The sequence below is a fragment of the Pseudopodoces humilis genome, chromosome 11 (genome assembly GCF_049639895.1).
Source record: "Pseudopodoces humilis isolate 2021_Gansu_Grassland_sample_001 chromosome 11, ASM4963989v1, whole genome shotgun sequence".
NCBI classification, from domain to species: Eukaryota; Metazoa; Chordata; class Aves; order Passeriformes; family Paridae; genus Pseudopodoces; species Pseudopodoces humilis.
Window position 1 is genome coordinate 10,382,008 of NC_142210.1, and position 24,265 is coordinate 10,406,272.

Consider the following 24,265-nt stretch of genomic DNA (forward strand, 5'->3'; position numbering starts at 1 on the left):
AATTTATACATTTACATTATATCTTAGAGTGACGTAATTAGGAGCAAGCTCCAATACACATACCAAATTACTGACGCAGACACAATTAAAGACATTTACCTTGTATGAAATCATGAACCAAACTGTCTACCAAATATCTGTATAAGCAGAAGTTCTGAGGAAAGCAGAGCAAAATGGAGTCATGACCCAAGAAACAACTGCTAAACACTAAGGATTAAGCTATCTTTAAACTGACCCTATGAATTCTAAGATCATTACTTTACAGTGCTCAGAGCTACTCTTTCATGTTAAATACATAGAACAACATAAAATATTAGCTCCCACAACTGTATTTAAGGAAGGTTCAAACTTTTACAGTCATGGAAAAAGTTGTCAGAAACCAGACCTTTATGAAGAAATTAAACAATTTCATGGCACACTTTTTTGACAAGTGTCTACTCCACTCTGCACATTTACACATTCTCAGTGCTCCACAAATAAAACAAAGGAATGTTGTGGGAAGAAGGCAATGAACTTCAGTATCATGATGCTGAACTTCAGTAAAACTAAACATTAGAGGTCTCTGAAGTGCTTTTTAGCAGGATGCCAGGTTTAGTCTTAAGCTACACAAGAACTCAACATCACCAAATACACAAAAAAAATCTGCTACAAATTCCTTCTTCTGTTATGTGCAAGTACCACTAGGACATTTTTCTGCTTTACCTCACCAACAATTTTTACCTCCTCTTTCCCAGGCTACCCACACACTTTCCTTAAACAAGAACAACTGTAACTATGCCCATATGTTACACCTCACAAGACTAAGTTGTTAACACTGATGAGGTGTTTTTCCTAGGGTCCTAGCATGGCTAAGTTCATCAAATTCTGAATTTCTTGTCAATAGTCATCACTTCAGAGCTGGAAGAAAGGCTCCTTACTTTCTGCCAACAAAACGCTCCAATAGGTACTGCCTAAGTCTGTTCAAGGCTTTTTGTTACCTTCCAGCTAAACTGCTGCTCTCTGATGAATACAGAACACATAACACAATCTCTTCAACACCCTGAGACACTCAAAAGAACAAGCAGAACTTTAAGTTTTCAATAGCTTGATCAAAATTATTATTTAAGAGGCAGATATTACAATAGCTGGTTTGATAAGCCTTTGCTCTTGCAATTTGCTCTGTGACCCAATCAGAATACTCAAAGAGTTGTCTCCTATACTGGTGACCTTTCATCCAACACTAATGATTAACTGTGCTTTAGGAGCAAACCTAGAATATAAAGCCCCCCAAAACAACACATTACTTTTGGCCTTGTCTAGGACTGAAAAAAAAAAACACTGTGAAGAAGAGAAGAAAGGAAGAAGTGTTTCTTCTAAGTGCCTTGTGTATTCGTCAATGATACCTTGAAGCAAAGCATGCATCCATCTTGCTACACTCCTAAAAAACATTTTTGCAAACATGAAAATAACCCCATACTGTTAATATCACACTGAACTGGAAAAAAAGTTCACTCAATTCCCATGCAAGATTTCTTCTGGTCTGTTTTTGTGGTCGGGGTTTTTTTCTTTAAAAAATATCCATAAGACACTCCAGAACTACTCCACATCATCCTCTTTACACTCATCCTCTTATAAGCCATTTAATAAAATGCAGTAGTAAGGAAGAGAAACAAAATTATATTTAACTGGAGAGGGCAGTTTTATCATGGTGCAAGATAAAATAACACTTTAAAACACTTTAGGAAAAAATACACAGAATGGAGTGGTTTTAGGGAAAGAAAAGAAAGAATATGAAGTAGACAAGCTTGTAAAGAATGACAAAAAATACCTGTAGGCCCATAAGTGAGCCCAGTTTCTTCCCTCCCCTCTGCACAGTATCCTACATATCAAACATAAAATGTACATATTTCCTAAAGGCTGCAACCTCTCTTCCACTTCCATCTGTTTTGCAAACTGAAGACACTTAGCTGAGAGCACACACATCCCCATCCCACATATGATTAATGAGCAAAAAAGCATTCTAGTAATCTTCAACACCTCTGTTTCCCCATGTCAAGTCTTGGAAATATGTCTTTTCTCCCATCAACTACTGGGATGAGGTGCCAGGAGAACACCTCAATCCCTATTAGCTACCAAAGATGCCAAATTAATTGCACCAACTTTGGATGCTTTTCAAGATTTATCAGTATGTTTACTTTGTATTTAACGGCTCTCCTGACAGGCCAGTTTTGGGACACAGACATTGTGTACTGCTATTTGAAATCAGCCTGATTTGTCCAACACAAACTTCTTCCACAGAATTGAAAGCTGATGAAAACACTGCTCTCCAAACATGCAGCTACCTATGAAAAACTAATTGAAACTATTTCCTATTAAATGTCTATTTTGTTAGGAAGTGGAGGATATAAAGCATCTAACATTGAATTTTCAAAACAGAAGTCTAGAGTTGTTTTTTCTTATATCAAAGGCAGAATATGCCACTAGCATATTACTAACATGGTAGGATTTATTGTATTAAACTAAACAGTTGCATGATAAGAGCCTGAAAGTTTCAGAAATACTTTTTTATTTCCAAGAAAAAATTCCAGCTGTGGCATCATAGTCTGTGATTTATAATGGATACTTCTTAAATCAAAATGACAGCATAAACATTCTGTACATATTCAAGTATGACAGACATTCTGAGCCAAACACCTATTTGTTTTTTGGTTTGGTTTTTTTTTTTTTAACTCCATTAATTCTAAGCTTAGTGGTGATTACACTTCCTTATACTCTTCATACAATATTTAACTCACTACTGAAGTTACAGCACAGACTAATGAGAGAAAACAAACAGGCCACACTTGAGGGCATTAGAGCCACGAGTCTGCACTATGCAGCTGCTCATCTGAACTCCATTACATCTTCAGAATACCAAGAACTGATGGAAGCTAAAAATCCCAACTACATTTCTTGGTAGACATCCTAGTGAGCATGGTCACCTAGATAAAATAGGAAGGCAAGTTAGTTGCCCTAATGCAAACCTACATGGAAGTTGGTAGATTCCAACTATTACATGTATTTATCCAAAGTTCTACACACCTCAGAGGGTATGGGGATAGAGTACAATCATTAGCTTCACTATTACACCAGTGCAGACCATTTTCATGTTAAAATCCAGCACATGAAACTTAGAGGGTTGGTCAAAAATATAGATTGCTTCTGTACAAGTTGACATAGACAATTTAAAACCTGACACTTTGAGCTATCACCAATTGTCACAAGTTAAACTTATTGAATTCTGATGAAGCAACTTGAAATTTCATCAGCTTCTCCTCCATTCTCCCACCACAAACACTACTCCAGTCTACTCAAGTACAAAGAACAAAACAGTTTAAATGATAGCCAGTCAAAAATTCACATTTTCAAGTTATTCCCGCTTCAAAGCTGGGCCACCAACCTTCCCAACAATAGAGCAAACACCCCAAGAGCAATTGCAATTCTAGTTTGCTGTCATAACCTAGAATACTGTTCAGTAGTAACAAACTATCTTGCTTTTGGAAGCATCTAAGCTAAACTTAAACATTTACATCACTACATTCTGCCACAGGTTGAGCTGCTGCTTCTAGCTGCCACAGGTCTGGGCTTGCACTAGTCACATCCTGCATTTGATGTTGTCAACAGAAAGTCCAAACCCTTCTGAAGTAGGCTTTTTAACCAGGTATATCATACACACAAAGAAAGAACAGGGGCTCACAAGCCCTGACTCAACTATGTAACAAGAGTTAGATGAAAATTTCAGGCAATACAGTAGCTTGCATCTTCTCTACATGTCACACTTGGTGATCTCTGAGCAGCATTCCTGAATCCATAGGCACAAAACTCTGGGTTCTTGAATTCCTTGACTCAGTTGTTCAAAGCTTAGGCACAGCAGGTTAACATCTTTAGAATGCTTTCCCTTAAGGGACATAAGCACACAGATTCATTCCCACAGGAGCAACTATCTTTCCTGGTACAGCTGTAACATTTATGACAACACAGCTAGAACCAGTGCATGAAAACTGAACACCTGTACATACTTGTTGCGTACTTTTGCATATTTTTACTTCACTTTCTCCTCAATTTAGCCTTTAGCTGGCAACTAGGTATTTTACACAAAAATCAGGCATTTAAAGCCCTCCAACCTAAATTAGTACAAAAAATACAGTAAGGAAGAATTGTCTCCTTGCTTTAAAAAACAAATTATTATTTAAAGAGATACCCTGAGTTCTGACTGTATTTCTAGGAATAGGCCCTCTTCCTTTCCTGAGAAACAAATTCTATTTTTTTCAAGTACTTTTCACAGGACAGCCTACCTTCCTTCCCTAAGTCAGTAGTGCCATGACATTGTATTTGTCTACTCCATGAAGTTACGTAGACAGAACGAAAGTTTCAATGTTTAGCAAAAAAGTACTCTTTGATGAGGACTACAGCTTCCACCCAGTGGGCTTCAAAGCTGTGTTACAGCAAACACACTCAAGTAAAAACATTCTACCATTCAGACACACCTGACCTTAAAATATTCACAGGTACTCTGAATGGGCAATCAAAGGCCCAAGGTTCTGAAAAATAGTGTCTCCGTAAGTTGTGAGTGCTTAAACATTTTTAACACTTGAAGGCAGGCAATAATGTCTAACCTGTAATAGTATTAAATCTTGTAATCAGACTTCAGTAATGATAGAACATCAATAGACTCCAAAAACAAAATATTTTGTTTTTTGACAGCAGAACTCTGGACACGTGCTACTAATTCCTGGCTAACAGGAGAAAGGTCATTCATTATTTTATTTCTGTTTTGTTAAACCCAAGAGTATTTAAGTTGCTGTTAAACAGCATCCAAACAGATTGCATCATTTCAAAAGTTTAACAGGAAGTTTTTGTAATGATGGAAGACTATTATCCATAAAAGAAAACTATGAACTAAGATGAAAGCTTTATTATTATTACAGACTTGCTTATTTCCAAATAACTACACAGGTGATATAGTTATTTAAACAGAGCTGTTCCCACAAAACTCCCCTTTTTCCAAAATTATCAGAACTTGCAAGTTCCCTTTTTTTGCCTCTGTCCCCCTCCCAAAATAGTAAGGATATATCAAATTATGGAACAGTAAATGATTCTGAAGAGCCACTTGCAATGCTGTGAAGTACAATATTACCACTCAATATGGAGATGCTGTACTTCAGTACTGAACCCAAAAAGCATTACTGTAAGCCACAACCTGTCAGCTGACCTAAGCATAAGCTGACCTCCCAGAGTGATGCCGGAGGGGAATGGGGGAGGAGGTGTGGAAGAGGAACCAATGCTTAGATGTATACACCATTACAAAATAACTGAGAATTCTCAGTGCTTTTGTAAAAACAGTGTTTATCTTGAATATTCTATCCCATCACAGTGGACCTTTGTCAAGAGACAGGAATTCCACCTGAAAACTAGAAGGGTGATCCTAAAGAAGTTAACTAATAAAACCTGTTCTGTTTAGCCTGGCAACAAGATCGTAAGCACTTACTGAAAGTGCTAAGAGTAAAACATCAACAGAAGAAAATAAAGAGTATAGTATTGATGCAGTTAGCAGGCAAACAAGAGAAACTTTCAGGCTGGAAATAAGATGATCCTAAATTTTCATACATGACATGCTGAAGGACTATCCCAGGAAGAGTGATGAATTAAGAAGGCAAGTATGAGGTTTCTTACTAAGCCTACTCCCAGAGAGTCTTCATTGTCTTTACAACTAACACGTTGTGTTATCCTACTATGCCCACCAAAGAGAGGAGATGATCATGCTGCTCAGGTACAAAAATCTCTCTAAAGGCTCAGTTCCTACAAAAAGCTAGTCCCCCCCACTTTGGATCTTTTGGCTCAAGAAGTAACTAGAACACTATTCTTGCTATTGTAACAGCCATTCTCTTTCCCAGAAGGCATAAGAAGTCAGAGAAGACACTGCAAAGAAGCCAACACCTTCATTATCTACAATTTGTGAAGCTTTTCCAGTCCTTCTTTTCCCATGGTACCTACCACTGAAGCTCTGTTATGACTGAAGAGAGAAAACTTGATCCCACACCTTCTCCTGGGAAAGGGGAGGTGGAAGACAGCCCTCCACAAAGCAAGTTACTGCAGTAAGCAGCCAGTTCTAGGATTTAAAAATAAAAAACCACAAACCATATACCACACTTTTGGATAGGGTTAGTCTGTGCAGAGGTTGTTTATCCAGCTTGATCCTTCTATTGCTGTGTCACTCCATGCCCATATGTTCATGTTTGATATCTGCCACGTGGGGGGGGGGGGGTGTGGGGGGGGTGAGGAAACTTGCCAAAGTTAATATATTCCAAAAACCAAACCAGTTATTCTATTTGTGGAAAGAGCTCCATGTAGGAGCCTGCTCCATAGCAGGCAAAAACATACGAGTCCTACGAAAGTGCAGCAGATAAATTTTGTAATTGAATTTCTAACATTCAATTCAAATGATGTTTCAAAATGGGTTACAGAACAGAAAGTCAAAATAGTAATTGAACTTTGCTGTTAGATCAATTAGCACTATCACCTGCTATCTGGTTTTGATTTGCTATCTTACTGAGCTGATTTTCCAAACAGCCTGACATCGTTTTGGTAAAGGAAAAACAGTATTGCAAATCTGTGTGTCTAAGGAAGAAACCATTCCTTAGCTGAAGGGGAACAGCTTTTAAATTAAAACACACTATACAATTTGGTGATGCAGAGTGATAGCTTACTTCTGATAAATTTTTAAGGTGATCCAACACCACTAAAACAGGATTAAAATTAATTCAATTAAAATTAATTAACTAATGTAACAGTACAGATGAATCCTAATAGGGTTTCCAGTAATTGCAAGGTAGATGTGAAAGAGCAACAAACAGAAGCAACACTAGTTTAGCACAGGCAGACTGTTGAGAACAGGTCGAGGAAGTTGACAGTGTTCCTGGTAACACTACAGGTGCTACCAGCAAGAATCACAGCTGGCACTCACACTTGAGATCTCAATCTGATATAAATCCAAGATTTCATCTGAATAAAAGACATGAACTAAGAAGTTTTGAAAAACAGATGATACAATTGTTTATCCATTGACTTGTTACTTAATAGGAATCTACTTGATTTAATCTACAAGAATAATTTTAACAGCTTTTGGCTAAGCCTGTGACAGAGGAAAAGCATACAGGGAATGTACTTTCCTCCAGGCAACCTCTGGAAGCCATGAAGTATAGCAACAAGCATGGTCACTGCTTTGTATTTCAAAAGTGACAGAGATTACTTCGCCTGTTACTTCAGTGGAATCTCACAGGCAACTTTACATTTAGTTTAAGTGCATTCCCAAAAACTTCTATTTACCTCAAGTTTTTAAATATAAAGTTCTCAGGGTCTAGCTTGAGTTCTTCTTCATAAAGCAAAATTAAGTTGGAATTTTCAGTGCCCATTCTGTTTCAACTCCAGTTTGATTTGGACAATATGCCAAGAACCTCTAAACTATTAAAAAAAAATATGGCCATAGTGCTCAAATATGTCAGCATTAACAGAAGGTATTAAAGTGGTACCATTCCTTCACATCATAGATTTCACAAAATTCATCTTTCCTCTTCACAGCTAATCTGAAGAGAGCCCAGCTTCCACCCACTCCATGGAGCATTTAAACATGCCGACTGAGGTGTGCAATGGCATTTCCCATAACACACTTCTTCCAATTCTAGTTACAAAGTGCTGGTGAAAGTTCTGAGGAGCTGTCAAGAGTCAGGTATCCAGCAAGGCTATGTCCATTTGCAACTCTACAAATATAGAGGAGAACTATATCAACTTAAGAGCTGCCATTGAGGAAATCTGACAAACATGTATTCCCTATATTATTTTTAGCAAAGGAATGTATCTGTTCTTCTGACAAGCTTCTTTTAACTGAGTAAGGGAAAGAAACAAACTTCTCTAATCCACAGTCTTATGGTATAACACCAGTCAATTTTTATTACTAGTCTTTGATTGTAGAATATTATCTGATAATTACAACAGGCAGAATACTGTTGATACAGAATTACCAGAATAAGATATAGCAGCACTCATTGTCATCACAAACCTGAAATACACTGTGGAACAGACTGCAACAAATCCTTAAAGCACAAGCTGTAACATTTGGAATTGTGGCTTAAAGTTTGCTGAAGTTATGCAGCTTCCATCCCTTTCATTAAATAGATTCATGTGAAATTGTGTTTTCTCCAGCTGCTTAACTTAAAGATCTTATATGTACCTACCTAGCTATGTAGCTGCTTCTCAGGTGCTGTTCACTCAGGCTTATTGACACAGCTTATGACTGTCTGCTGTCCTTGTTCAGCTGAGCAATTTCCTACCTTCCCCTCACCCCCGTACAATGGGGGAGTTCATCAAGCCATCACACCTGAAACAACTGCAAAGCTCAAGACAAGTGAAGGTTTAAGGAGAAATCACAGTTTGCAGTCAGTAAGTTGATTATAAATAAAGTGTATCCTCAAAACGAAGAGGAAGAAAACACTCTCTAAAGAAGGCAGCGTTCCAAGTTTAAATTCAGCATACAGCCTATTAATATGCACCCTCGGTTACTTTCTTCATTTGTTCTCTTTAAATGCACAGCCACATCTCACCTGTGATCAGAAGATTCAGTTACACTGCACACACCTTCCAGGACAGGACACTCCCTGCACTGAATAAGCTAATTACATAAGGGATTTGACATTAGAAGACACAGAACATTATTAACTTGGATAAGATTCCATCCTCCAGCCCTGACATTAACCACATCTTACAATATTACCTTGTCCAAAAACACACATCTACCACGTATTCCAAAAAGGCATATATACTGTAAAGAGAGCTTCTCCTCACTAAGTGCAGGAGTTAAACTAAACAACTAATCATTATACCAGTATCACGGACGTGTAATTCAAGTCCCTTAATGAGTGGGTGGGATGCAGGTGTGTGTTTTTCCTTTTCTTCAGGGTTGGAGGGAAGGGGGAGGAGGGCAGGCATGGGGCATATCAGAGCTCACCCTCACTAGTGTTACTATGCATTGCCTCCATATTTCCTTTTTTGGTGCTTCAACTCATTTATGTTGCTCCTTATCCTAAAAAAAACTCAATGTTTTCAACTCAGAAGGTACTATATAAGAGTATTTTTGATTTCCACACTTATTTACCTGTACTTTTACATCTAAGCAGTCTTGGACTAGATCAGAGATACAAAATAGACCTCAAGCACATGAAAGCCCACGTACAGAGAGATCATTTCTCCTACCCAGAACGGGTCAGACAAATTAGTGCAAGCTCAAAGTAAGGCAAGCAAGACAGAAGACAGATACAGAGAAAAATGAGGGAGAACAAAACAGCATACATGCTTTCTAAAAGCAAACATAGCTAAATCTATACCTAGTTACCTTGGGGCATGAGTTTGTCACAGACACATTTTTTCTAAGAGTTTTACTATTAAAAGCTACACCTGAAAATCAAGGTAAAAAATTAAAAGTTACTGCTCTGCATTAATACAAATTGATATTAACCATGCTTCAAACAGCCAGCCACAAAACTGAAGGAGGTGCACACTGCTCGTATCAAGTCTAATGCCCATATCAGGGCTTGACAGCCTCCTGAAAGTTTAACACTTTTGTTCCCAAAAATAAAATGCATACATCAGAAAATAAAGAACATGTTTGTATTCTTTTATTTCCAGCTTTACAGAAGTGTAGCAACTATTTGCCATTGCCCTTCTTTACACTAAGTTTAGTTATTTCGACTTCATGCAATACAACACAAGTTGCCAGCAACAAGTTGCTCTGAAAGCGGAACAGATATCAAATATACCTTGCCTTTCAGGTCTTAAAAAAAAAAAAAAAAGCTATCTTATTCAAAAAGTACCAGGGACCTCAGCTTCCATTTTGAAACACCAAGTTGCTCCCTACAACTCAGGGTTCACATTCCAGAAGATGAGTCAGATCCTTTCATACCTTTTATGAAGGTCAGATCTCTGCAGTTCAGCATGTGCACTTTATTGTGGACACTATCAAAGCAAATAATTCAGAAAACACATGAGAAAATGGGATTTCCCCTGCCCAGTCCATGATCCAGCATCATACTACTACACACTGATAGAATCCAGTTTCCTCTGCACGCATACCTCTGTATGTTTGTAAGGTTTGGGTTTTTTTCTCTTTACCTATCACTCAAGAAAATTGAGCCCTTTTTATCAGGTTGCAATTAATGAAAAACTATTCAAGGATAGAAGTCAAATGTGAGATGGGCCGATTAACTTCCTGAGGTCCTTTCCAAACAGGCTTACTGTATGAATCCTAACAAGACAGGCTTCTCTGGAGCAACTGAGGTCAACTATGGCTTCTCATGCATCTTCAATATTGAAGTCCAGTATTAAACTATCATGATTAACTTTTTTCATTATACACCTAAGTTTCCCATTTCCTCTATAACAAAAATAGTATTTCCATTTTTCCTTCTAGAGTTGACCATCTACTGCTCTCAGGGCATTTTGCTGCCATATTTGAATCAAGTATCCTCATGAGTCAAGTTAGACTGTCAAGAGTCACTACCTTGCAAGACAAGCCTCATCACAGACAAGGAGAGTGAACCTATTGGTTCTGGGCACTTGAACCCTGGCTGCCAAACAGATTTGAAGGAGAATATGATTGCATATTTACACAGTTGGACTCTACCAACTCAATGGCAGGATTAGGAGAACAATTGCTCCTCAAACTGAACTTCGTACGAAACCAACCATTGCTGGTATGCGAAAGCAGGCAGGAGAAGCCAGTTGACTTAGCCCTGTCCTCCACAGACACTGTACATTTGATACATAGCTAAAATTTCTTTATTTACAGAAGATAGCTTTGAAGCATTAATTCAGCTACTGTTTTGTTAAAAAAAGTGATCCTGAGACAAGTGGCTACATACAAGCATCTTTTTTGTTATTGCTGACAACTGAGAACTCTGAAATAGTTTTGCTCCTTGAGAAGCACTTCATTCCATATAAATTGAAAAAAAATACATCACTAGGAAAAAAGTTATTACTTTGTTTTGCAGTTACCAACCTCATGTCCTAAGTTAAAACTGAGCTATGCAAACTCTCAGCAAGAAGTCTGCCAAAAATCTGTTGTGATACTGTGCAGTGATTAAAGTATTAAGAGCACATTTAAAATATTACTTCTTCAGAAAACTAAGCATATTCAGTGAAAGCTAATATGCTACTCTAGCAAAAAAAAAGGAAAAAAATCCAATGTACTACTACCTTCAGAGTCAGTACTGAATGGGGCAGTGACACCTTAATGAAAAGAGAATAACAGAGTCAACAAAGTGCTTTTTAGGGAGTGTTACTAATTTGACAAGTGATGAACAGGACACTGATCATCCAACAGGCCAGCGGGAGATCCCAGAAACATTCTGTGTTAAGTTTTTGCCAATGCCATACTCTGCTATGTTGTGCAACTTCAGTATTTGATTATACTTTGTCACAATAATTTAGCTTCAGTGTGACAAAAGACAGATCCATGATCAAAAGTGCTCTGTGTGATGTTTACCAATTAGTTTATTAGAAAATACAGCATGGCTATAAATACAATATTAACACAGAGAGCTGTGAGATTCTTTCAGCTACAAATTAGGTACAAACATGTAGTTTATTTAACTTTCCTACTTGTGCTTCAGCTTCACCACTTAGAAGCAAAATAAATTTAGTCAGGTTATGTTTCTGGACTGCTGCAAAGTAAGTAACTGCGCTTATCAGTGATGTAAGGATCCACATGGAAATTCATCATGTCTCCACTGACAGTATTAAAGACAAATGCATTTTATTTTTGCTACACCGCTGCAGAAGGAATAGTGTTGTTGTCACCTATAGCTTTAGGCCTCAAATTTAGGAACAATTTTTTTAAGAAAAAGTTTTCATCAGTTTTTTTTCTGCGATATCTGACTGATATCTTCAAACCCAGAGCATAGAGTACAATATAAAAAGGAAAACTAAAAAAAAAAAAAAAAAAAAAACAACTAAGCAAAAAGAAACACAAAAAAAGAAAACAAAAAAAAACAAATAAACAACAAAAATGTGTACATGATTCCTGATTAGGAATGACAGCTTTGATTATTCATTTGCTGGGAAGATGCAAAATATTTCCCCAAATGGTCACTTTGACCTGAAAAACTTGTGCAAGACATAAAAAGACCCCATTTTCATAAGCGCTTACTCAACAGGTTGGTACTCCTACTGAAGTAGATCTCTATATTAATAAGCAGTAATGTCACACTGTGGATGACCTACAGTTTTTCTACTAACAGCTAAGACATGTTTAGGTTCCTACCTATGAAACCATCTGGAGACTGAAGACTTAAAGGTTGTTAATTCAAGTTTACTACTCATTTTTCTCAGAAAGACCCTAAGAATGGAAAAAAAAAAATCTGATTACCTATATTTCTAACACACCAATAAGATACACCAAACAATAAAAATTAAAAATACTTTTACATATAAAATCAAAATAATTGATCCACTCATGATCAGCTGCACTTTACAAATACAGAAACTACTAAAAGTTAAAACCATGTATATTGCCAAAAACTTTAAGCATTATTTACAGAATTTATTCACCAGACCACTGTTTTAAAACTTCTTAGTTCAAATATAACATATTTTGTTAAAGTATCAGCTGCAAAAATTGAATTACTAATATTTTCATAAATATATTTAACTCTTATCAGTATTTATTAAGCAGGCCACCAAACAGTAGAAAGCTCTAGCTATTCTCCAGTGAAAACTTGTTTAAAAACTTTTAACTTAACAAAAATCTTTAAATAAATCTCAGAAATCGAATTTAAAAAAAAGAAAAAAAAAAAAAAAAACACCAGAAGAACAACCAATCCAAACCAAAATCCCAACACTGTACAATTGGAAGTAATTTTGTGAGTGGAAGAAAAGAGGGAGAACTGAAAAGACTATACCAGAGATAAACAGAAATAATCACAGCAATGCTTACTAGCTTTTAAAGTCTTACAAAAGTATATACATGTACGTCAGTTCCCACAAGAAAATATTGAAAAAATAATTTAAGTACTCAGAATCCCTTTTCTTTCTCCTTATGATAGATATACTTCAAATTTACCAGCTGGTAACTACTCAACTCCTCTTTATGGCTACCTTTAAAGCATCAAGAAGCTCAAAATTTGTATTACATACAACACAAACTGTAGAAACTACTCTGTTTCAGTAAAGTTTTGCATTACAGTGCTAGAAGCTCTGATTCAGTATTATTTCTGCTGAACAAGATAGGAAGAAAAAAAAAACAACAACCTTAACTGTCTTTTTAGGAAAAAAAAAAGGATTTAAAATAAAATTGTTACTGGATTGCTACACATAATAAAAACACTCCCAAAACAAACTACACACTCTCGGAAAGCGTTCCTAAGTTCCATGCCAGACTTACAGAATAAATTTAGGCCAGTACCAAGCACTCATTTCTTCCCCGTGTGTAAATGCGACACAATCAGGCCTCACATGCAGGCCTCTCTCTCCAACACAGGCAGGACCTTTGTTCGATACGTCGATGTTTTTCCCCCAAAGCCCTTGACATAACTTTCCATTCTTTCCCCTATTATTTTCCGGTTCCCCGTCTAGACTTCGGGACTCCCGAGCCGTGCAAACCCCCGCCTGCCGGAGAGCCCGTGCACTCGGAAGGGGGAAGGGGGAACAATAAAAAAGTTGGACACAGGAAGACGGGCCTGTAGGTCTGGCAAGAGCCCCGGCCTCGGTTCCTTCCCTTCCCCGGATCACCGGGGCAGCAGCCGGGAGCCCCAGTGCCACCAGCCCCCCCAGACTTGTCCCACTACCCAGCCCCCCGGGAAAAGGGAAGGAGGAAGAGCCAGGCAGGAAAGGCAGAACCCAGCGTTTGATCAGCCTCCAAGTACGACGCATTATGCAAGCAAACGCAAGAACCAGGCAACTTGCTTCTTGACTGAAAACAAGAAAAACATCAGCTCGAAAACGTTTAGCTTCGAAAATAATCCCTTTCGTGGGCAGCCAGCTTTGTGACTCCGACCCCACGGGCGCCTCCGTTTTCTGCCCACCTTCTTCCTCCCCCCAAAAAAGCTTGTGAAATATGGACGTCGGCCGATTGTTTAGCATTTTTACCGAGCTGGGCAGGATGGAAAGAAAAAGAAATTGCTATTTTTTCCTTTAAGATATTCCTTAGCTTCTTTAGAGGGAAAAAAAAATAATAAAAGGGGGGTGGGAAAGAAAGAACCACTGAGGAAAAGGGGGCCAAGCGGAGTGGGGGAGGGAAGACGGGGAAGGGCATCGAAATCGGCACGGCAGTGTCAACACTGACACTGCCCTTTTGTATCAGCAGCTACACAGGGCCCACGGAGGGGCGGCCGCGCTGCCGGCCCCCTCCCCGCCGGGCGGCCCGGGAGAGGCCAGGTGGCCCCCGGCACCCCTGCCCGAGGTGGGGGGGCGAGGGACGTCCCTGCAGCAGGCTCGGGGACCGCCTGGCCATTTTGTCAGCTCCGTTTCCACCCCTTCACTCCACGGGGAGGGCCCCATTCCAGCCCTCCGGGCCGCCCCACACACTCACCAGCGCGGCGCCGTGTCGTTCCCGGCTCCCCTTCGCCCCCCCACCCTCATCTGCAACAATGCTCCGGGATGGCGCCGCTCCCCTCCCCCTGCCCCGGGCCGCCAGGAAGGGCAGCTCGACTAATGCCAGGATGACACAACAGGCCCGGCCCGGAGTCGCCGAGGGGCCCAGCGAGCGCCCCGCCGCCCCGCGCCCGCCCCCCCGGCGCCCCCCGACCGAGCGGAGGGGCCCCGGGTACCTAGTTTGTCCCGGTGCGGCCTCCGCAGACGCTCCGTGCCTCCCTCCTCCCGGCAGCAGCCGCCTCGCTTCCCTTCAATTATCAGCTGAAGCCGCAGCACCGAGCGACGCCTCGTCCGCCGCCTCCGCCGCCGAACCCCTTCCAGCGGCGCGAGGGGGAGGCCGCCGGACTACTTTCTCCTGGCGCCGGGGCCCCGCCGGGGCCCGCGCGCGCCCCGGGGCGGGGGGCGGCCCCCGCCCCGGCTGCCGCCCCCCCCGCAGCCCCCGCCGCGGCCCGGAGCGCGGCCCGCTCGCTGCGCTCGGCGGGCCCGCTGGCGGCGGTCGGTATCCCTCCGCCGGGCCCGTCACCTCGGCTCCGCGGGAATGCCCCCCCTCGGGGCGGCCGGGGGGCGGCCGGGTCGCGGGTCGCTGGTGGCACCGGCGGCGAGGGTCAGACCCTGCCCGGCACCGCGGGGCCGCCGCGGCTGCTCCTTTAAGAGGGGGCCGGGCTAGCGGTGACCCCGCGCGATGTCCGCCCCTTCCTGGTTACCATGGAGACCGCCCGCCAGCGTCCCAAAATGGCGGCGGCGGAGCCGCGCGGGGCCGCTTCTCTCTCCGCCGCCCAGGAAGGAAGGAGGGCAGACCAGCAGCCTGAAGCGGCAGCGCCCTTAGCGAGGGCTTGTCCTTGGGGAAGGAGCTCCTCCGTGCCGGGGCAGGACGAGGGGCTCCGTTAACGCCGCCAGGAAGCGGCCCGGGAGGAGCCACCTGTAAGTGCCGCTGGCCTGGTCTCCTGAGGGCTGGGGAACGCCTGGCTGCGTGAGGGCTGGCCACCAAAAAGGGTATTTCCAGGCATGGGTGAAAGTTCGTCTAGACGAGGAGCCTCAGTATGTGGGAGATTCCTTCTACGTGGACTTTCCTGAGCCTGTGAGATGGGGCTCTGGGTGAGGAACCAGAGGAAAGGAGGAAATAGAAATGTTTCAAAATGGTGAGTTAGTAGCCTTGCGAAGTAGTATATACACAACGTGATTTTGTACCCTTAAAACAGACATAAGTCTGCTTTCAGAAATTACATAACTCTAGTCTCAGAAATGCCTCACAAATAAATGTGATGCAGCATTTAATGCAAATAAAAAACAAATCCTTAAGTATTCCTTCTAAAGAAAAATAAATTTAGCTGCACTTTTGGGGTAATCAGACTTAAGGCAGAGGGGTAAGCAATAATCTAACATGACATTCCAAGAACATAAAATTAACATCTGGGAATGGGAAGGCTATATATATTTTCCACATTGTATCTGAAGATGTTAGGTGTCCTGCCATTCACCAGTGTAGATAACTGGTTTTTCTAACACGGAAATACTATATATATAATGCTAAATATCCTGGAAGAGTTTTTTGAATCTTTGTTTTAAAATATCCCACAAAATGTGTGATATGAGTATTTTTTAGAGTAATCTAGTAGAATCACCAATGAGAAATATTGGACAGTAAACAAGCAAAATTTAACAAATATGATTATGAATTGATAAGATTATGAAATAAAAAATGCAAATATACTATAATCTCTGTTTCATTTTTACCCATTTTTTACTTAGTTTTCTTACTTTATTAGAGTGACAAATACAAATGGTTGTCTCAAGCTGGACATACTGATTTAGATGTAAAGTTTCAGAAACCTTTCTGAGAAAGTTTTTTAAATGTCTTGCCAGAACAAAAAAAAACAAAAACAAAAAACACAACATTTTTAAACTAGGAGGAAGTTTTCAGTTTGTGTTCATAAAGTAAGCCAAAATAATGAACATATGTTCTTTCAGGGAAGAACTGCTGCACAATAACTGGGAAATGTGCTTTTGAGTCGCTGAAGTCTTGTAGTGGGTCTGTCCCACTGTGTGGAATGTGACTGAGTGTTGTGGGGTCTTTGCTATTCATTGTCACACTCAGATAATAAAAATAAGATGGTTGTTGTTATTATTATTTCTGTCTTCAGGTTTTTGGTTCTCATCTGTTTCCTGTCACACACTTCAGGTATCTGTTCTTGGGTTTGTTTTCAGCTGCCCAAATATATCCTGAAAACAAACCAAAGTCAGTTAACATAAACCATGCAAAAAAAGCTTCATAACTGTCAGTGTAAGTTCAAAATGTTCTGCAAATGTTCATTGTACAAAGCATTACCAGGAACTTGATACCATTAAAAAATCATTTGGTTAGACTGTTTGAAAAATTCAGCTGTGATTTTATGGCAATAAGATCATTTGAGTATTGTGCACTGGATGTATGTATTTGAATATATCACTGTATTTTCTGAAACTAATGTATCTGATTCCAGCAAAATTTCCCAATTCACTCAAATTTTAATTCTTTACTCCTCAAAACACCCTCACATAAGTAGTGTCTCCAGTTTTAACTTCTGTATATGTAAAATTTCTGTATGCTAGTTAACCTTCCTACAGGCTGTAGAATCTCCTGAGAAGAGACCTGTCAAAAATAGCAGTAGAAGGTATGTGCATCACTGATGTTCCAAATTGTGTCTCACGTAAAATATATTTAGCCATCCTGGGTTAGCATGGAGCAGGCCTCATTGTTGGTTCACAGTCCCAGTGTGCTGTTTTGCAGTCTCCTAATAAATAACAGTCTTTGCCTGAAAGGCCTCACAGTCTAAGCCTCCAACCTGGCACGGGGTTACATGAATGCTGAAACCTGCTCCTTTTAGAATAGCCCCTTTCTTGGAAGTGAGTGATTTCAGAACTGTCTGTTGTTTTTCTTTAAATGCAAAAAGGGGAGTTTGTGGCTGCATAGTGGATTTATATGAAAGCTCCCATAATTCTGTCCAATGTTGCCTTTCTTTGAATGGTCTGCTTGGAATTTACATGAGCAGTAAATTCAGCTCCTTCAAGATGAAGTTATCAATTTACTGGGCACGTCTTATAAAGCTCCAAGGCTTGTGTACCTGTGGTCATGGCCAAGATTTCCAGATATGGGCTGACTATAAAGTCAAACTGTCACAGAACCATAACCCTGTACAAATACAGAAGATCTTGAGAATATATTAGGGCAAGAAACTTAGTTGCATAAATGAGCATTCACAGAATACATTGTGAATGGATTGTGTGGAAGGAGAGATCTTCCAAGCCATCAGTGAAAATATTTTTTTTCAAGTAGTTATTTTAAGTCAGCAATCGTAATTTTACAAATGCACAGAAACTCTTCCACATACTTCCCCTGTGTGGGCCTCTGCCAGTTCCACTGCAGAAATATAAGACTGAAAGAGACAACTTCAGGTCATCCAGTCCCAGTGCCTGCTGTTTCATCCAGCTGCATAATAGATCTTCATAGCATAAATGGGATTTGATGTGTTTCAAAGGTAGTGAAGATTTTCTTCCTCTGCTGCTTCACATAGAACAACTGCTCCAGATCATCACTTCTCTGATGGTTAGAAGTATAGTTATGCAGATTAATTTACATTTATTTTGTTTTGATATCTTGTGTGTAAGTAACAATGATCTGTATATATGTATATATATATATATTTATGATATCTTGGATATATTTAATAAATATGCACTCTGGATAGGGTTTGTTTTGTTTTTTCAGACTCCGCTTGTGAAACAGGCTCACTGCTTCTTGGTCACTCTCATCTTTTCATTGCACTTATTCCCATTAATACTTTCATTCTTAATAAGCCTAACAAGTACCATGTGCAAAAGCGTTGTTCCTTTCCTATGTCTTCTGGAAAATCCTGGGTGATGTAAATTTTAGGACTGTGTTTAAGCTTCTTTACCAAAATCACATTGATGACTCTTGATCATCTTTTGATTAGTTATTATTCCAATGTCCTTCTCCTCTGTCAACTTTCAATTTATAACCTTTTGGTTTATGGCAGAAATTATTTCCCAATGAATGACTTTACCATTTGTACTTTTCAATTTTCTTTTTTATTTTATTTTATTTTTTTATTTGTTTTCTTTTTTCTCTCTGGAACTGCTCTGAGTTGTTATGAAGGAGAAGTCGGTGTACATGTCAGAATAAACATAATAAATAAAAAACAATTCTTGGCCATAAAATGTGTTCTAGGAATCCTGCTAGTATTCATGGGAATGGTGAATAGTTTTCATTTTATTTGAGTGCATGTACTATTACATAGAACAGGAATCTTTTTGTTCAAGACTGACATGAGGGATTGCAATTTGTTTCACGTGTACCTTTTACTATACATGTTTTTAAATCTTGAAATGTAAAATTAATATTTGATATGTCAGTTATAATTTGGCAAGGTTTATCACAAAAAACAATAGATGTTATCTGTTTGTACAAGGCAAGTGATGGCTTTAAGCTGAAACCTTGTGGCTTTCAACATTAAATGTAAGATGGCTTGAGAGAGCCACACAAATAACCTTTCAAAACATCTCTTATAAATTGTCTAACAGATGATAAGTACAGGTTTTGAAAAGTGCAAGAGAGGAATCCAGATGGTGGGGTAGTGTAGGAAAGATCAGTCACTCATTTTGGTCAAACAAGGAATATGGACACACATCCCCCACCCTCAAAAAAAAAGTCTGGTGCTTAATCTGCTTATAGGGCAGGCTGATAACTGGAATGATGAGGCTGGTAACAAAAGAAATATAATGGGAAAATGATCCGCTCAACGTGTAATTAATACTAGCATCTGTCACCATTTAATGAATGCTACACTAATCAGAAGATTTTGTCATGTTAGTAAAATGTTCAGCTACTTACCCACAAAAAAGACTGGCATGGTACATTCACAAGGCTGCCATGGTTCCGTGCAGTATTGCACACATGATCTGCTCTCAGAACAGCCAGGATAACTGAACTCTGTCAAATACACAACTGCAGAATTGTGTGTTTGGCCAGAGATCAGAAACTTGGTTCTCTAAAAGATACACACAGGACATGTAGGTGAGCAAACAGCGTAAGTAACCGGGCAAACAGTTCTGATGAATGTTCTTGTTCTTTACCCCTCATTGCTCCTATTGTTTAGTGTTCGCCTCTACGTCTTCAATCAGTTTCTGATTAAATCAATACATTCTAAGCACAGCCCATTATTTTGGATACTGAGTACTACAGTATTTTCTTATAAGATCCTATAATTAATTGTTTCAATTTTAAAAATACAGGGTTTTTTCTGGCTTTTTTAGTTGTAAGTAAAAATTCTGAACCTACAGCACTTAAATCTTTAAGAACCTTTTTCTTTAAAAAATCCTTTTTCAACAGCCTAATTCTGTAACTCATCTCTTTAAGTCCTGCACTACAAAAACCCAAACAAACAAAAAACCACCACTACACCACTAACCCGAACAAAAATTAAAGAAAACAAAACAAAATACCCTAACAACTTCTCATTTTCAATAGAAATTTCCATTTTAGTAGACATTAATAAATGATCCTTGTAATGGTGGGCTGGCTGATTTTTAGTTGCGAGAATCTTAATGATTTGTTAAACCTGCAAGAATAACTCCTCCATTTGGAAAAAAAAGTGCTCTACAGTTAACTGTTAGTTATATCTTGGGCTTGTTTCTAAGTCTTTATGATGACATTTGATATGTAACCTATTTGACTGACAGCAGATGCCATTTGAAGTGCTTAAACCAGATGGAAGGGGGGGATGGAAATTAACAGATGTTCTAATAGTAATTGAGCTGAAATTAATTTCATGTTACACAAAACAATTTTTGGAAAGATAAGTCTTATTTTAAGTACAAATCTGTGGGATATCTACCTTTTTCAAAATTCTACTATTTTATTTGCATTTGAAACCTGAGGGATGCCATGCCAGTTACTACCTAGCCAGATTCTATCCCAGTCTCTTTGACTTTACAGAGATTTGTGTTCTTAGCAAACAAAAGGAGCACAGAAATTTCTCAAGAGGGAGGTTAAAAAAAAAAAAATTATGAGCTGTTTATATGGAGGACTCCAACTATATAAAATAGGAACTTCTTCTTGTTGTTGTTGTAAAGTAGAAATATTTCAAGTATTGTTTGTTGAGACCAGGAGAAGGCAGCCATTTTGTCCCAGCTCAGGAAATGCTCTGCTATGCTGAAAAGGTGTATTTCCAAAAGACTCCAACATTTTTTGTGGTAATGGTATTGCCAAATATTAAGCAGTTATCAAGAGAATGTTTGTTAAGCCAAAAATACATAGGGAAATCACCTTTGATTTTTTCTGTCTCTAATTCAGATGTCAAAGTACACAGTAGAGCTGCTTGGAAAATGAAGACAGTTTCTCTGGAGAAATAATGCTGCACTGAAAAAACATGAATATTGTTGTCAGGTGTTTCTGTCCAAAGCTAAAATAAGTTTATTTAGCAGTGTTGTGATGTGTTATGGCTTGAATGCCTGATGGGACCCCGCACTTATTCCATTAAATGCCACCTCTGGGTGTATGCAGTTGCTAGGTCTTATCCATAAGGTTTTGGGGAAGACTTAGGAATTCTTTGGTCATGCTGCAATATTGAAGATGTATTACAGCATAAGAACTAACATAAGAAAATTTGGGCTTTTAACAATTTAAATGCAATTTGTGATGTGTTTGTGATGTGATGTCAATGCTGGAATTTCAGGGCTTTTGTTATTGGTGAAGCAAGATTTCCCTGCAGAAGGAATTACATATAGCAATGTAAGTGGTGGGTTTTTACCTTCCCAGAAGACTCAGTTCTCTTTTTTGGAGGGTGGTTGTTTTGGCTTTTTTTTCCCCACAAACATTACCCAGTGTTTAACCCTGTGAAACATTCATTTATTGATTTTGAAATTAGATATATAACTGATATGGAGTGATTATTACTCATGAAGTTGTGTTCTTAGCCTATGAAAATGCAGTGCTGTTGTGTGGGCTTATAAAATTCTTTTTCAGTAGTGGTTGAGCTGTTATTGAAGATGCATTGGGATATTCTTATGGAAGTTTCAATTAAGGTGTCTTTAAGATACTAAAGTAATCTTAGTTAATTCACTGTTAATCTGGTTTTACTATATCACTGAGAGCCTAGAGATGTATTTTTTTTACTTTTGTCTCAGCTGGGTTTTGTCTACTTATAATTAGTCTTTAATATACAGACAGCAGGATCTCACAGAATTGCAATGTTTAAGCTCACATTTTAAGTTTTATGCATGGTTTTAATATTTGTGGCTTTCTTTAAAAGTGTCGTACTTGATCTAGTCCTACCTGACAAGGATGATTTTCAGGTTATGAAGGTGTAATAGTTTCTCAAGGTAAACAATCACAATTTCTTTCTGCTTAATAATGTAAACATTTCTTGCTGTAACCAAGTCATGTCCATATGTTCCTTACTGCCAGTGCTTGTTCTTTAGAAACAATGAAAGATTTTGTTATATTTTTCACTTGCCTTACTTAGGTAGTAAATTCTTATCAATCTTGTTCTCTGTCTTGGGATACCTCAGGAATAATTCTACTTTCATGTTACAAAAGGTGAGTTTGTGTTCTTTCCTGTTGTCTTTTCCTTTTTTCCTGCTCCAAGTTAGAAAAATAATTATTTCCCTTTTTCTGTTGCTTTATTAACCAAGAGCAGCTTACATTATTTCATTTTCTATGTACACAATAGCATTCATGATGAGGAACTGTCAGATATGTTTACTTGACTAGGCATACCATGTATTTATACTTTTTTCATTTATCAAAAGTAATTAAATGCACTCAGCAAAGTGTTCAAGGGAAAGAAGGCAAGAAGTATAGAAGACAAAGATAGAAAAGGTTCAGGATTTTTATCTCAAACTGAGACAAGCTATGAAAGGCCTTATCTAAAGATGCACCAGTGCAACCTAAAAATTATTTTTAAGCAAGGTTGCTGGTTTAAACTGTTATATGGATTTTTATTCTAAAGATTTGCTTGATTTTGATTTGGTAGAAACTAAATCAGTTTGTGTTAAACTGAAATAAGCCTAAATAAAACCAAAGTAAAAGTGCCTGCAGCTTTTGGATGGACTTGATGAAATTAGATTAAAATTCTGCACTGGGTACAACCAGTGGCTGAATTTGTTGGCTGAAACCTGAATTACACAAATTATCTGCAGAAGAGTGGGAGCTAGAAGAGTGAACACTTAGTGCACAGTAAAATGATTTCTATCATTTGTTGAAAAACTTAAAATAAAACTGTAGAAGCAGAAGCTGGGAGACTGTCTGATGCCAGAGTTCTAAATAACATAATAGGATGATAGTGAACAATAGAGTGAAAGGAATGACCGCAGATGGGGATTGCAGGCAAGAGAAGCTGTGTAGCTGGAAAGCGTCAAAAAAGCAAGCAGATACTTGTGACAGAAAGTGTAATGTATGTTTTAATGCATGTACACACCAAATTATCATGACAAATGATAATGAGAGATTTCAGCTTTTGCTAAGTTGGTGCTGCAGCTGAGTTGTACGGTTGTTTCCTCCTGTACAGTTTACAATGAGATTGAAACCTAAAGGTAACAAATGTTAAGTTTCATGTAAATGAGTAATTAAAAGTGGACTGAAAAATCCTAGTGTTTGAAGAAACAGGAAAAAAAATCAACCAACAGGTAGCACATGCTACCTGTAGTACTGGGCTGATAACTGATGGAGAGAAAGGGCACACTTGTTAATGCAGCTTTTTCTGAAAACTGGAGACGTGCGTAGGAGTGGAGTGTATCGGAATGCCTACACCATGTGATAGATTCTTTGGTGTTCCTGTCTCCTGATTTGAGGTGGAATTAAAGCTGTAAATAGACAGCAAGGAAACTTTGAAAAACACATTGATAGTGTTAGTTTGTTCTTAAAAAATGTGATGAGATTTTAGGGGCCAGTGCAATAGATGTTCTTCAAAATTTGGAGTAGGAGATGTCAGTGCTCAAAGTGAGCTGCCCACGTAAGAGTATAGGATAGGAAACAGTTTTCAGCAGATACTAGATTAAACTGGTGGCAGATATATGGAAATCAGGAAAATAAGAAATATCCAAGAAGGGAGCAGTGGGATGATTTAACTAAGACTTCATCTGTAATAAACAAGATTGCCAGTTACATGTACAGACCCTGCTAAAAGAGGTGCAGATTCCCTAAAAATTGCTTTGCACTGTAACACTACTGTACTTCAGGATGTTTTTTACAGATAGCAGAAGTCTGACTGCTCTGTTCTGTTGTTTGGAGTTTTTTACTCTAATAAAGAGGAAACAAACTCAAACTCAAATGCAAATGCAAAAAAAAAAAAAAGAAAAAGAAAAAGAAAGACATTCAAAGCATTGACTAGATCTGAAATTGAAACAGTGAGACCTTGAAACTGAATTAAGGAGGACAAAACTAAAAGAAATGGTTTTAAATTAAACCTGTCAGTATCTTATCCATCTAGAAAAGAATGTTATGTCTTGCACATAGCTTGCATGCTTTGTTCTGTTAAGTAGTGGAATAATCTCTTTGTGGCGGTCTGATCTAGGTCTGCCCGTTTAATCACATTAATAAATGGCAAGTATCATG

The 24,265-nt window shown here is 38.9% G+C and overlaps 1 protein-coding gene across 10 annotated transcripts in view; it reads right to left on the minus strand.

Moving 5' to 3' along the window:
• The window catches only part of TRIP12 (thyroid hormone receptor interactor 12), a 79,968-nt gene extending 64,697 nt beyond the window's left edge, over positions 1-15,271 (minus strand). For 3 of the 10 annotated variants that reach the window (XM_088061271.1, XM_014256146.2, XM_014256145.2), the window contains exon 1: positions 14,832-14,991. The gene's annotated coding sequence lies outside the window, so the exon portion shown is untranslated. Of the gene's footprint in view, positions 1-6,012; positions 6,144-13,447; positions 13,589-14,593; positions 14,649-14,831; positions 14,994-15,178 lie in introns of those variants that run through there. The other 7 variants (XM_014256144.2, XM_014256140.2, XM_014256142.2 and 4 more) reach the window with 6 other exon arrangements.
• Positions 15,272-24,265: the final 8,994 nt, after the last annotated feature.